Here is a 16,624-nt window from a genome sequence, read left to right as displayed (position 1 = left end):
CCTATTGAGGCAGCTACTTGGGAGTCCGAGTCCGATATGCAGAGTAGATATCCCCACCTTTTCACCAGCCCAGGTACTTTTCTATGTCCGTTCGAAGACGAATAATTGTTTTAGAGGTGGAGAATGTGATGACCCAAAAGGTCATCTTATGTTTTAAAACTCGAATCTGCGCTCTTAATCCTTAAAAATCTCATTTTTACCCTCCTCGATTTGCATGCGCAGTCCGGTAAGGTTTCCGGAAAGCTGTTATGTTGAAAACTAATGAAAATTAAAACTTTTACCATAAAAGTTGATTTTAGTTGACTTTGATCAACTTTTTTGGTAAACGAGCCGAGATCCGTGCGTTGACGGTCCTGGTAGGTTTGTATCGAATTATGGGACCTGGGCGTATGCCTGGAATTGAATTCGGAGGTCCCTAACTTGAGTAATGAATTTTTGATGAAAATTAAAAGTCTGGAAATTATTTGTTTTTTAGAATTGATTGATATTTGGCATTGTTAGTATCGGGTCCGTATTTTGGTTTCGGATCTCGGTACATGTTCATTATGATATTTAAGACTTGTATGTGAAATTTGACGAGAAACGGAGTTGATTTGACGTGATTCGGACATCCAATTGCGAAGATATGAATTTTAAAGTGTTCTTTAGAATTTCATTTGATTTGGTGCTAAATTCGTAGTTCTAGGTGTTATTTTGGCGATTTTATCGTGCGAGATGTTTGGTTTGGAGCCCCGAGGGCTCGAGTGAGTTTCGGATAGGCCACGAGATGTTTTGAACTTAGAAATTTTGCTGGTATAACTGAACCTGTTGCAGGCCTCTGATCTTGTAATTGCGAGATCAGGCATCGCAAATGCGAACATAACAGGGTCCACAATTGCGAGGCTTTCATCGCAATTTTGATCAGAAGCCTAGGCCAGCAGTTCTCAAATTTGCGAGGTTACCTTCTCAATTGCGAAGGGAGTCTAGGAAGGGTAGGCTCGCAAATGCGAACATTTACTCGCATTTACGAGGTTCAGTGGTCGCAAATGCGACACTTTCGTCGCATTTGAGAATGGAGCGGGATTGTGAAGGGCATCGCGATTGCGATTGTTCCTTCGCAATTGCGAACTTTGCATTTGCGAAGCTCAGGTCGCAATTGCGACACCTGCAGCCGAGTAAAAGGGATTTAGACGGGATTTTTCATTCATTCTTCATATTTTCAAAACCCTAAACCTTAATAGGCAATTTTCCAAAGACAAAATCTTCCCCAATTCATAGGTGAGTGATTCCTAACTCTTTTCTTTTAATCTTTTACATCTTATAACAAGATTTAAACCTAGAATCTAGAATTTTTATGGTGAAATTAGGATTTTTGGGTAGAAGTTAGGAATTTAGAAATTTGAGGATTTAGACCTCAATTTGAGGTCCGATTCCAAAACTAATTACGTATTCGAGATCGAGGGTGAATGGGTCAAAGGATTTTGGTCCGAACCTCGGGTTTTGACCAAGCGGGCCCGGGGTCGATTTTTCAACCTTTTGGAGAAAAATATATGAAATTTAATTTATGAAATATAATTGATTCCTTTAGCAATATTTGATGTTATTGAGTCATTTTTGAATAGATACGAGTGGTTTGGAGGTGAATTTCAAAGGAAAGCTGTGATTAAGAGTTTAGTGGTCTTCGGAGCAAGGTACGTGTTGTGTCTAACTTTGGCTTGAGGGAATAGGTATTGTGTGAGTAATTGCTATGTGTTTTGTTGTTGAATACGATGTATAGTTAAGCTGACAAGCATCTATGCGTTGTGGTCGAGTCATAGCATGCGAGTGAAATTCCATTCTTGCAAATTTGTAGTCTTAAATCTTGTTATCCATGCTTATTGTTGTTGTTGAAATTTTGGGAGACTTGTATCCGGTTCCACCAAGGTAGATAAAACTGTGAATATTGATTCGAGGTTGATATGTTAAATTGTGAAAGTAATTATTGATGAAATATTGATTTCTTTGTGAAACTTCTCTCTATCCGTTGTTATTGATTATGTGAATTATGAGGAAGAGTATAAAGCACGAAGGGTGATGCCGTGCGTGAGTTATTTATATGGCGAGGAAGAGTGTAAATCATGAAGGGTGATGCCGTGCATGCATTATTTATATTGTGAGGAAGAGTGTAAAGCACGAAGGGTGATGCCGTGTATATTATGAGAGGTTTAAAGCACGAAAGGTGATGCCGTGTATATTATGAGAGGTTTAAAACACGAAGGGTGATGCCGTGTATATTATGAGAGGTTTAATGCATGAAGGGTGATATCGTGCCGTTCTATTTATTTATTTGGTGAGGTTCAGAATAAAAGCACGAAGGGTGATGCCGTGTAATTTTCCTTGCTGTTTTAATTGCTCAATTCATTTAAGGATTTTCGGTTTAATTTTGTCTTTTCATTATTCTCACTCTTTATGTTGTATTCCCCCCACTGTATGTTCCCTTCCCATTATTTCTGCGTTATTTCTTTATTTACTATTGTTGCCACTAGCATGATTATACTATTCAAGTTATATGTGGGTGTCTTGTCCTAGCCTCGTCACTATTTCGCCGAGGTTAGGCTCGACACTTACCAGTACATGGGGTCGGTTGTACTGATGCTGCACTCTGCACTTTCTGTGCAAACTTTGATACCGGCTCAGGTTGATCGAGATTTTGCTATTGGTCCGTTGTCCGAAGAATCAAGGTAGATCTGTCGGCGTTCACAGACCTTGAAGTCACCGTCTACCTTTTATGTCACTGTTGTTTTCTTTCATTCAGACAATTGTAATTTTTTCAGATTATTACTTGTAGTAAATTCTAGAATGCTCGTGAATCGTGACTCCAGATTCGGGTGGTAGTAATTAATACAGTTTTATAAAATTCCGCACCTCTTATATTTCATCTTAGTTAATCATTGTTATTTACTGAATGGAAATAAGGAATTGGTTTAACGATTTTCTAACGTTGGTTTGTGTAACGACCCGACTTGTCGTTTTAAGAATTTACGCCCCGTTTAGTGATTTAAGGTCTTGAGCAGCTTCGCAATATGTATTTATGACCCGCGGGTGTGGTCGAGTTTGATTTACTAAAGATTCAGAATTAAATTAAAAGAACAATCCTTAATTTGAAGCTTAAATAGAAAGAGTTGACTGGAGAGTTGACTTTTGAGCAAACGACTCTGGAATGGAATTTTGATGATGTCAATAGCTCCGTATGGTGATTCTGGACTTAGGAGCATATTCGAAAAATTATTTGAAGGTCTGTAGTGGAATTAAGCTTGAAATGCCAAAAGTTAAATTTTTGGGAAATTTGACCCGGGGGTTGACTTTTTGATATCGAGGTCGGAATCCGATTCTGGAAATTTGAATAGGTCTATTATGTCATTTATGTCTTATGTACAAAATTTGAAGTCATTCTGAATTAATTTGATGTGTTTCATCACAAGATAAAGAATTTAAAAGTTCAAAGTTCATAGATTTTGATTTGAGGTGTGATTCGTCGTTTTGATATTGTCTTATGCGATTTAAGAATTTGACTAAGCTCGTATGATGTTTTAGGACATGATGGTATGTTAGGCTGAGGTCCCGAGGGCCTCGGGTGACTTTGGATGCCAAACGGATCGAATTTGGATTTGGAGGAGGAGTTGAAGCAGCTGAGCATCTGGTATGATTGCATCTGCTCGAAAAAAGGCCGCAGGTGCGAGCTCGCGAATGCGAGAAATGAGTCGCGGAAGCAGAAATTTCATGAGCTGGCTAGGCACCGCAGGTGCGAAAAATTTTCCGCGGATGCGAAGCCGCGAGTGAGAAGAATTGTACAGCAGGTGCGAAGAATTGTACCGCGGGTGCGAAGAAATCACCGTGGGTGCGAAAACCCCTGGGCAATACAAAAACAGAGGGGTTCCGAGCTTTTTCCATTTTTGGGCATTTCAAGCTCGGGTTTGGTGATTGTTGAGTAAGGTTTTCACGAGAAAACTTGAGGTAAGTCCCTTGTGATCATTTCCACTCCATAATATTGAATTATCATCGAATAATCCAATTAGATTACATGTCTTTGAGGTATAAATCGAGGGTTTGAACTTAGGGATCTGAAAACAAAAAGTTAAGATTTGGAGGTCGGGTTGTTGTTGGAATTTGATAAGATTGGTATGGTTGAACTCGTATCGGAATGGGTGTTCGGATTTCATAAAAATTTTGTCGGGTTCCAAGGAGCGAGCCTCGCGTTGACTTTTGTTGACTTTTTGGAATAAAATTTTAAGTCGACGTATTATTATCCGGAATTATTTTCGATGAATTTTAATGAAGTTATACAATTAATTTGGATAGATTTGAGCTGTCCGAAGGTCAATTCAAGCAAGAAGGCTATTTTGGAATATCTACCTACCTTCAAAGAGTAAGTGTCTTGCTTAACCTCGAGTTGGGGAATTACCCCTTAGGCATTGAGTCTTATGTGCCATTTGTGAAATGTGAAAAGCCGTGTACGCGAGGTGACGAGTACGTACTCGGGTTTATACGTGCAAAATTCATTGAGTTGAAGTCTTTGGCATTATTGTGTAGTAAATTGAGAAATTGTGGAAAAATATTAAATCATTCATTTGCCATGTCTAAATCCTTATTGTTGAATTTGTTTTTATATGATAATTTGATGTGATTGTTACTTGAAATATTTATGAAATTTCGTGAGTACTGTTGGTTTAATATTTCTTTGAAATTAGTTCCAATATGAATTTTAGTATGCAAATAATTAATTTAACCAAGCTTAAGAAGAAGTGTTAATATAATTATCTAAATTTGTATTAATGAAGGCTTTGCTTTATGCTGAGAAATTTCTATCTCTATTGATTGTTTCTGGGTGTTATATACATTATGTGGAGCCTTAAGCTATTTGTTGTGAAATTAACTAATTTTGATATATCTTTGGAATTTGGTAGTAGCCATTGGGCAAATTATGATATGAATTGATTTTATTATGTTGCCGTGTAAATTGTTGTGTTGTGTGAGTTATTATTTTGAGGAGATAAGGGTGGCATTTCACTGTAGTTGCGTTTGTTGGAATATTGTCTGGGCGGAGCGATAAGGGTGGCAATAGGAGTGATAAGGGTGGCTATTGATATTGTCTGGGTGGAGCGATAAGGGTGGCTATAGGAGTGATAAGGGTGGCAATAGGAGCGATAAGAGTGGCTATTGTCAGGGACGATATGTGATTATGTGGAGATTGTTGTGTTGATAATTTTCATGTGATGTTGTGATTTTCTTGTGTTTATTTTTATACCTTGTGTAATTTGTCTTGTTGTTGGTAAATTGATAACAATCTGATTTATGTTGATATTGAGCGCCTGTGGCTATTGTCAGGCGGATTATAAAATAAAATGTGGGCACGAGATACCGTGAGTAAATAATGAGGATATTTGGCACGTGAATTGTCCGTGCAGTTGTGATATGAAATGTGGGCACGAGGTGCTGTGATGAAATGATAATGATAATTGGCACGTGAATTGTCCGTGCATTTGTGATATGAAATGAGGGCACGAGGTGCCGGGGAAGTATGATGATTTGATTATGGGCACGAGGTGCCGTGGAAATATGAAAATGGGTTGAGACCCATATTTACGAAAAATATGAAAATGGGCTGAGACTCGTATTTTGATGATTTTGAAATGAGGTGTCACATGGTGACTTTTTAATTGAAATAATTATATTTAAAATATTTATTTGGAAAGATTTTTACTTAGAAAGCATTATATAAACGAATTGTATTTTGAAAGATATTTATTTGAGGAATTTGTATTTGAAAAAGATTTATTGAAAGAATTATATTTGAAAAATAATTATTTGAGAAAATTATATTTGAAAGACAGTTATCTGGAAGAACTATGTGATAGACATTTATTTGAAGGGCTTGCTTTAATTGGGTGTAATTGTGTTTATTAATTGTTGAGTGGTATTAATGGTATTCTTGTTGTCTGTTGTGCATATCACTGGTTGTTTTATCGTTCCTTTATTATTATTTATTTCCTATTATTTTGTATATCATATTGCACAGGTTATTAATTAGTGAGTATCTTGACTGTACCTTGTCTCTACTCCATTGAGGTTAGTCTTGATACTTACTGGGCACTGCTGTGGTATGCTCACTCTACATTTCTGCACATTTTGTGCAGAGCCAGGTATTGAAGATAACGGACTTGAGCAGAGTTAAAGCGGGATTGTAGGGATTCAAGATAGAGCTGCTTGGTCATCGTAGTCCCTTGGAGTCTTTTCATTTCATTGTACTGTTAATTTGTAATCAAACAGTATTGTACATTCGGTCCTCGTGATCATTCCATTTATTCAGTTAGAGTTTGTGACTCAGTACTACCACTCTTGGGAGGTTGTATATTGTAATTATTTCCACTTATAGTTTTGATTATTTATTTAATTAAAAAAATGGCTTCGAAAATGCAATGGAAATCGGCTTACCTAGTCTTAGAGACTAGGTGCCATCATGACTCCTGTGGTGGGATTTTGGCTCGTTACAACTTGGTATCAGAGCTCTAGGTTCATAGGTTCTACGAGTCACGAACGATTCTAGTAGAGTCTTGCGGATCGGTACGGAGACGTCTGTACTTATCTTCGAGAGGCTACAGAACTGTTAGGAAATTTCCATTTCATTCATTCCTGGAGTGCGGAATTTGTTGAATTTGGAATTTGAACCTTTGTATCTCCATTCTCTCACAGAAGGTGAGGACACGTGCTACTGGGTTAGCTGAGCAGACATCCGCACATACTGCTAGGGCTGCAAGAGTCCGGGGCTGAGATAGAGGCCGAGGTAGAGGTCGAGGGAGGGCACGTGCTGCGACTAGAGCACCTATCAGAACAACAGTTGGGGAGCCACTAGTAGCTCCAGTTGGGGGACAGGTACCAAAAGCACTTGTTGTTACCCCAGGACTTCAGGAGACTTTGGCACAGTTCCTGATTATGTTTGGTATATTAACTTAGGCGGGATTGATGTATGTTACACCAAACATTCCGCAGATTGGGGGAGTAGCTCAGACTCCTACCAAAACTCTAGAGCAGCAGTCTCACGTTGGTCAGGTTCCGGGTTTAGTATACAACCTGTTATTCCGGTTCGGCCTGAGGTCAGGCCCGGGGCATCAGAAGAAGAACAAAAGAAATTTGAAAGGTTTAAGAAATATGATCCACCAACTTTCAGTGGAACAGCTACAGAAGATGCCCAAGAATTTCTAGAAAATTGTCAACGTATTCTCCGCACCATGGGTATTGTGGAGGTGAGCGGAGTTGCCTTTACTACATTTCAACTGTCAGGCGCAGCGTATCGGTGGTGGAAAATCTATGAAGAAGGTAGACCAGTCGATGCCACACCACCAACTTGGGCTCAATTTTCGAAAATATTCTTGAAAGAGTTTGTTCCCCAGACTCTCAAAGATGCATGGCGCACAGATCTTGAACGGTTACGTCAGGTCACTATGACAGTGTCAGAATATGCTATCAGGTTCAACGAGTTAGCTCGCCATGCACCTATCTTAGTTCCTACAATCAGAGAACGGGTCCGCAGATTCATTGAGGGGCTCGATTATGATATTAAAATATGCATGGCTCGAGAATTGCAAACTGATGCTTTATTTCAGCAAGTAGTGGAGATTGCAAGGAAGATTGAGGGTGTTTTAGGCGAGGAAAGGGAGTCTAAAGAGTCCAAAAGGTCTCGAAGATCTGGAGGGTTCAATGGATTTTACTCTTCAGCTAGAACCCATTATAGCGGAGGCTCGAGCAGTCGGTCAGCTCAGTCCGCAAATCGGATTACTCGGGGTGCTCCAATTTATAGTGCACCACTGACACGAAATTCTTACAGTGGTTATTCCAGTTATCCGGCACAAACTCAGTACGAGCAGCCGCGACCTCACAAGGGTTGTTATGAGTGTAGTGATACTAGGCATATCATGAGAGATTGTCCCAAACTTGGGAGGGGTGGGTTTCATCAGAACACTCCAGCTACAAGCTTTATTCCAGTTGATACTCCACGTGCATAGTCAGCTAGAGGTGGAGGACAGGCGGGTAGTGGGCGCCTAAGAGGTGGAGGCCCGACCCGTTGATTTAATCACTATGATTTGGCTAAGGCCAATACACCAGATAGTGTCGTTGCAGGTACGATCCTGATTTTTATTATAAAAGAATATTTTTCTTAATTTGATTTGGTTCTGAATAGTGAGGTGAGTCCTCCAATTATGCTCCACTTATGGTAAGCTTCGTAAATTTGTGACCCACTTATATGTTTATCCCTGTTGGGAGATTTAAAGATGTGAGTCCGTGTCTGTTATTTTATTTCTGTACACCATTGAGGGCTATAAGTCCAAAAATAATTTTTATTATTCATTACAGTGGGTTTAATGTGTTTCGAAATAATTAATTCCAATTTTTATGAATTATACGCCCTACCGGTATGAGGGTTCATTATATGTTGTTAAAATTGTTTATGAAATGTATTGAAAAGAAGAAATAAAGTAAATTGAAAATTTCAGTTGGCACAATGTTCAACATAATTGTGATTCGGATTTGAGGATGAGATCCTCACATTTTTACATGATGTGAAATATTTAAACCGGGCTGCAAGACGCGATGAAAGTTATATAGGAACGAGGTCCTTGTGGTGAAATATTTATGAGTTTAAAATTCTCCCTTGTGAAATTTAATTTGTACAATAATATTAATAGGGAGTCATGCCGGTTAGGCTTATTTGATAATGCTTGTATATTTTCTGTTCATATTCAGCCATTTTCGTGCTGTAAATATTGAGTTTTAGCCCATGTGGCGTTAAATGTGACTCATTAATCCGAGTAAGTAATCATGAGGTCTTCATGCCTCACGTTCTGTTGCAAGTATTGTGAAACTTCGAAACGAGGTGATGGTTAATATGAGATTAATTGATGATGCTGGAATTAATTGTGAACAGGTTTTAAGACCAGAGATCTGGTGATGAGCATACATATGATGTTCTTTATGTCTTGATATCATTATGCTAAGGCAATGCTGAGATTAATTTTATTGATATATACCCTGTGGTATTTTGTTGGGTTGTGGATATTTTGTTAGGGGGTGTTTGGGTGTTACTCTGGCAGGTGGATAGGCCCAATTACAGGGGAGACTCTGCCGAAAATTCTGAAAAATTTGGGAGTTAGTAAAATTTGGAGGATTGAGATTTTCAAAGGAAGAGATAAGTTATGTTATGTGTTTGAGGGCGAATGACCCTAAGCGGGGAAGAATGAAACACCCCAGAAACAAATTTTTTTTTTAAGTACTTCAACATTATCAAGCAAAATTGATGTGTTCATAGGCATGAGTCGCTATATCCAGTTGAGACTAATACCGTGCGTTGTTGTGAAAAATCAGATCTTTGAAATGTTGGAGTGTAAGAAATTGATCATAAAGTCTACAAATATGGATAAAAGAAATAATCTCAAATGAGATGATATTGTCGGGCTTATCTCAAAGGCGGTAACGTGGAATCAACCGTGAGTATATGTGTAAACGAAAAATCATCAATTTGGTAACCTCACAATAATTCTTAAAACGTTCGAGGACGAACGTTTGTTTAAGTGGTGGAGAATGTAACGACCCGACTTGTCGTTTTAAGAATTTACGCCACGCTCAGTGACTTAAGGTCTCGAGCAGCTTCGCAATATTTATTATGACCCGCGGGTGTGATCGAGTTTGATTTACTAAAGATTCAGAATTAAATTAAAAGAACAATCCTTAATTTGAAGCTTAAATGGAAAAGGTTGACCGGAGAGTTGACTTTTGAGCAAACGACTCCGGAATGGAATTTTGATGATGTCAATAGCTCCGTATGGTGATTTTGGACTTAGAAGCGTGTCAGGAAAATTATTTGGAGGTCTGCAGTGGAATTAAGCTTGAAATGCCGAAAGTTGAATTCTTGGAAAGTTTGACCGGGGGGTTGACTTTTTGATATCGAGGTAGGAATCCAATTTTGGAAATTTGAATAGGTCTGTTATGTCATTTATGACTTGTGTGCAAAATTTGAAGTCATTCCGAATTGATTTGATGTGTTTCGGTACAAGATAAAGAATTTGAAAGTTCAAAGTTCATAGATTTTGATTTGAGGTGCAATTCGTCATTTTGATATTGTCTGATGTGATTTAAGAATTTTACTAAGCTCGTATGATGTTTTAGGACTTGATGTTATGTTTGGTTGAGGTCCCAGGGGCCTCGGGTGAGTTTGGATGCCTAACGGATCGAATTTGAGTTTGGAGGAGGAGTTGAAGTTGCTGAGCATCTGGTATGATCGTACCTGCACGAAAAAGAGCCACAGGTGCGAGCTCGCGGATGCAAGAAATGAGTCGCGAAAGCGGAAAATCCATGGGCTGGCCAGGCACTGCGGGTGCGAAAAATTTGCCGCAGATGCGAAGCCGCGGGTGCGAAGAATTTTACCGCGGGTGCGAAGAATTGTACCGCAGGTGCGAAGCCGCAAGTACAAAGAAATTAACTGCAGGTACGAAGCTGCGGGTGCGAAAACCCCTGGGCAATACAAAAACAGAGGGGTTCCGAGCTTTTGCCATTTTAGGGCATTTCAAGCTTGGGTTGGGCGATTTTTGAGCAAGGTTTTCACGGAAAAACTTAAGGTAAGTCCCTTGTGATCATTTTTACTCCATAATATTGAATTATCAACGAATAATCCGATTAGATTATATGTTTTTGAGGTGTAAATCGGGGGTTTGAACTTAGGGATCTGAAAACGTAAAGTTAAGATTTGGAGGTCGAGTTGTTATTGGAAATCGATAAAATTGGTATGGTTGAACTCGTATCGGAATGGGTGTTCAGATTTTATGAAACTTTTGTCGGGTTCCGAGGGTTGACTTTTGTTGACTTTTTGGAATAAAATTTTAAGTCGACGTATTATTATCCGGGATTATTTCCAATAAATTTCAGTGAAGTTATACAATTAATTTGGATAGATTTGAGCTGTCCGGAGGTCAATTAAAGCAAGAAGGCTATTTTGAAATATCGGCCTACCTTCAAAGAGTAAGTGTCTTGCTTAACCTCGAGTGGGGGAATTACCCCTTAGGCATTGAGTCTTATGTGCCATTTGTAAAATATGAAAAGCCGTGTACGCGAGGTGACGAGTATGTACTAGGGCTTATACGTGCAAAATTCATTGAATTAAATTCTTAGGTATTATTGTGTAGTAAATTGAGAAATTGTGGAAAAATATTAAATCATTTGTTTGCCATGCCTAAATCCTTATTGTTGAATTTGTTTTTATATGATAATTTGATGTGATTGTTACTTGAAATATTTATGAAATTTCGTGAGTACTGTTGGTTTAATATTTCTTGGAAATTAATTCCAATATGAATTTTCTTATGCAAATAATTAATTGAAGCAAGCTTAAGAAGAAGTGTTAACATAATTATCTAAAATTCTCTTCCATACTTGCCCCACTCCTGATTCACTCTGCGGCCATTATGCGGTCCGCAGAGTGATTCTACGACTGCATAGTGGGCCGCAGAAATGACCCTTTTCTGGCAAAATATTTTCTTAAGCTTTAAACATTGGAACTAAGTGTTCCAATTCATTCCAAAACCTCACCGGACTCGAAACAATTACCTCGGTAATTCACACAACAACTGTAAAGTATAATTTGAGCAGTAAATGAGGAAACTGGGTTGTAATACGTAAAACGACCTATCGGGTCGTTACAACTGGTTACCGACTATGGTGTACTCATACTACACTTCTGCATATTTTTGTGCAAAGCCAGGTATTGGAGCCATCGGACTCGGACATAGTTAAAGTGAGATCTCAAGGATTCAAGGTAGAGTTGCTTGGTCATCGCAGTTCCTTCGAGTTTTTTCATTTTATTGTACTATTAAATATTATTCAAACAGTATTGAGTATTCTATATTTGAGACCATTTCATGTATTTAGTTAGAGTTCGTGACTCAGTATTACCAGTCTTGGGAGGTTTTCATAGTTGTTTCCGCTATTAGTTTTGATTACCTATTTAATTAAAAAAAATGGCTTGAAATGTAATTGTAATCGGCTTACCTAGTCTTAGAGACTAAGTGCCATCACGACGCCTGTGGCGGGATTTTGGGTCGTGACATTTTATGTGTTAGAGAAACTTGGCTGTGACACATATTAGAAAACATGCTTATTCTTTTGGGACCCACCAGGGTCATTGCTGCTGTTGAATTATTTGCTTACATTGCAATTACATACTCAGTCATACACAATCATTTGCATATCATATCTCAGTCTCTGTCACCATTTATTGATACACCATATTATCATTTTGGGATGATTTTCATGACATTGTGAGCCCGAGAGACTGGAGAGATTGGTGACTGAGTGAGGCCGAGGGCCTGATGGTAAGGATATTTATGGGATCGGGTTGTGCGTTGCAGCATGTTTTATTGATTTATGCTATGATTGGATTGTTATAGCATATGGGCTGAAGGAGCCATTCCGAAGTCTGTACACACCCCCAGTGAGCGCAGGTACCTACTGAGTACGAGTGCCGAGCGATTGGGAGGATTGAGTGATTGTTAAGACTGAGTGGTTGGGAGGACTGGGTGATTGTGAGGACTGAGTGACTGGTAGGAATGAATGAAATGATACTCTGAGAATATGCATATGGTTTTATTTCTGAGTTGCATCACATTGGCATGCACACTTCACATACATGCATGGAGATGCATTTTTCCTCATGATGTACGATGTTGCATCATTCATGACTTCTCCTACATATTGACATGTAGGCATAGAGATGTATTTTCCTCATGTTATTTAAAAGTGAAACAATTACCTGTTGAGGGTTTTGGAAAAAATCACAGTTTTAAAATCTACTTATAAATTGGTGATTTCGGTAAAGGATTTGGGTTGTTTACTGTTATACTTGAAAAGAAAATATTTATTTTTCTGAAACTGTGAACGAGCTGAGCAATTTATCTCTGAGCTATTTCTTTTAGTACTTCCATTATGTTGTTATGAATTATTGTTGGCTATTGGTGTTGGATCCCGACCTGTGTTCCAGCTCGTCACTACTTTCAACCTAAGGTTAGATTTGTTACTTATTGAGTACATGGGGTCGGTTGTACTCATACTACACTTCTGCACCTTTCGTGCAGATATTGGATGCAGATGTTGCTGTGATCGACGGGAGTTGGATTTAAAGACGTACCTGCGTCCCGGTTGTAGCTTCCTCTTGTTCGTGGTAGCCTTAGATCTATAAAACTCTGTTTATGTACTTTTGAAACAGACTATGTATATATTACATTTTCGCTTTGTAAACTCTATTCTTAGAAGCTCATGATTTGTACTACCAGTTCTTGGGAATGTATTAGATTTAGATATTTATTTACTTAATTGCTTTGTTAATTTTTGTTGGAATTGGTTAGTGGTTAATTGGCTTACCTAGCGGGTTAGGTTAGGTGCCATCACGACTAATCGGATTTTGGGTCGTGACAGTCATCTTGGGTATGGATTGGTTGTCACCTTATCATGCTATATTGGACCGTCACGCCAAGACAGTGAACTTAGCCATGCCGGGGTTGCCTCGATTAGAGTGGAGGGGAACTCCTGGGTCGCCTGCACTTACTTGGGATCAGTTCTCACAGCTATTTCTATAGAAGTTCATCCCGGTCACCCTGAGAGAGGAGTATCACAAGCAGTTTGAGGGACTTCAGCTGGGTCGCCTGCACTTAAAGTTGATGATTTTTCATTAAGCACTACAGTTTACTGTCTAATTACCATACACGACTATAGTTTACCTAATTACTCTCCGTAGCTACTGTTTAATTGTTATGAGCTTGTATCATTTGTATTCATACGTGCATCGAGTATTCGTTCGCGCAACGAATACAACCAATTAAGGCAAAATACCGATAGATGCAACTTGTATCAATTGTATTCAACCAAGGCAAAATATAGATAAAACATGTATCGAAACCAAGGCAAAATACAGATACAATCTGTAACGACTATATTCGTTCTCACAATGAATACAACCAAGGAGAAATACATAAATACAAAAAAATAGAATGCTCTCGTTCAGAGTCGAAATGAAGACCTTCGCTTACTAAGCAAATGTTCTAACCAAATGAGCTACGAGAGCTTTTAGCTCTCTTGTTTCAGTCCAAAACAATTGATCTCTTCTTTCAGTACTGCACGTGAATTTGCTATAAAATTCAAAAATAACTATGAATGATAATTTCCTGAAAGTATAACTATGAATGGTAAATACGGTATATATGTTTGATGTGTCGTGTAATATTTTCTTTGAAGTTTATGGATTCTGAACTTGACTTCAAACCTATAGCACGTCTTAGTCAGTGGGTTGACAATTAATTATTTATATAAATTTAATAAATTCCTAATACAAATAAAAGATGTAAGCAAAAGTTATTGGGTCCGACCAAACCCGTAAATGATTCCCTACCTTCGCCTCTAGGTCGGACACACAAGCCTACTTACGGGTTCGGTTGAACCCAATAGCTCTGGCTCTAACTCTGGATTTACATTAAAATTTATTTAATATATATAAATAATTTATTCAGAATCAAATAAACTATTCTTTTAGAATCCAGAACATATAAACTCAAAATTCTAGTTCCGCCTTTGATTAAATCGTTTCATGGCTGCATATAATAAGATCCAGATTATTCTTAAATACATATTCAATATCTTTCGCGCACACACTTTGACCATTGCCCACTATTATTAATCCTTCACGTTAAGCAAAAAAGAGATTAGTATATTTTCATTTTGAAAGCTTCTGGACATCCTGCGTGCTTATTCCCTCTTAATAGATACTAGTATAATATAAAGTATATCTAGTATTGTGCAAATATTTTGGATTTAAGTTATATATATTGGCAAAAAAGTTTCTATTACATTGTTACTGGAATTTAAGCTTTTAGAGCAGATTAATTACTATTTCATCATGTTATTACATTTAATATTTTTCATAGGAAAACATTTAATTACTTTTGAAATAAATTTTATTGGAGTATAGAACATAAATTCATAACCTCTTTTTTCAGAGAGTAAAAGTTCCTATCTAATTCTGAAAATTACTATTCTTTTAAGAGGCACATGGTTGAGGGCTGAAGAAATAGTTTAATGGTGGACTAGATACATGTTATATATTGAATCATTTTATACTTGTTAATGTAACAGTTCCAAAATTTCGTTGATTAATTTAATGGAGGCTCAAATTATGTTGTAAAATTGGAAATGTGTTTTTTTAATCATTCACAAGAGTTCCTTACTTTTGCTCCCTTGGGACTCGAATCCGCAATATTAAGGTTAAAGGTGGAGGATCCTTATCACTTGAACAAAATCGAAAAGCTTTCTTAATACACAAATATTTCGTTATTCTTACCATTAAATGACAAGTGATTAAAACTCAAAAAGTGTAAGGGATCTTTACGGAAGTAGTAAGCTTGATTCACTTTTTACTTTTTCTAATCGGTGTATGTAGTTATACACTAATTATATATGGTTATATATATACTAGAATTATACATACATATTATATATCTGAAGGCTATTTTTAATTAAAGAAATTGGATGGACGACTATTTAGGTTATTTAAGGGAATTAAATTAAGGTAGGGTTCGAGGACATAGACTAATTGCCCTAATTTATTTTGGTCAAGGAGACAATGACATTTGTGAACGTAGTCTTCTATTTTGCTATGCCATTGACAAAGATATCTCTTTTTGAGAAACTCAAGATGTATAAGGGACATTTACAAAAACAACCAGCTTGATTCATTGTTTATTCTTTTTAGCCAGCATACATATATTGTTGTGCCCTGATTGTAAATAGTTATACACATGGTATACATGGATTATACCTATATATTATATATTCGTCGGCTATTTTTAATTTAAGTTGTTGGATGGACGACTATTTAGGTTATTTAAGGGAATTAAATTAGGGTAGTGTTCGAGGACGTAAACTAATTGCCCTAGTTTGTTTTGGTCAAGGAGACACCGACATTTGTGAACGTAGTTTTCTCATTTGCTCTGCCATTGACAAATATCTCTCTACACATGAGGAACTCAGGATGCATAAGGAATATTTACAGAAATAACCGGCTCGATTCACTGTATATTCTTTTTAGCCAGCATCATATATCGTTGTGCACCAATTGTAAACAGTTATACACATACTATATATGGATTATATATATATATATATATTAGGTATCGCCGGATTTTTTAAAATTTAAGTAATTTGATAGATGTCTATTTAGGTTAAACAAGGGAGTAACTAAAGGTAGGGTTTGAGGACATGAACTAATTGCCCTAGTTTGTTTTGATCAAGGAGACAACGACAGTTGTAAATTTAGTCTTCTCTTTTTGCTATTCCATTGACAATGATCTCTCCACACTTGAGGAACTCAGGATATATAAGGAACATTTACAGAAACAACTGGATTGATTCAATATTTATTCCTTTTAGCTGGCATACACATATCTTTATGCACTAATACATGGATTATATATATATATATATATCGCCAACTATTTTTAATTTAAGCGGTTGGATAGACGACTATTTAGATTATAAAAGAGAATAATTAAGGGTAGGTTGGAGGGCATGAACTAAT

This window comes from Nicotiana tabacum, unplaced genomic scaffold (genome assembly GCF_000715075.1).
Source record: "Nicotiana tabacum cultivar K326 unplaced genomic scaffold, ASM71507v2 Un00308, whole genome shotgun sequence".
In the NCBI taxonomy this organism is placed as follows: Eukaryota; Viridiplantae; Streptophyta; class Magnoliopsida; order Solanales; family Solanaceae; genus Nicotiana; species Nicotiana tabacum.
The sequence above is the reverse complement of the archived record's forward strand: the minus strand, read 5'-3'. Positions refer to the sequence as shown.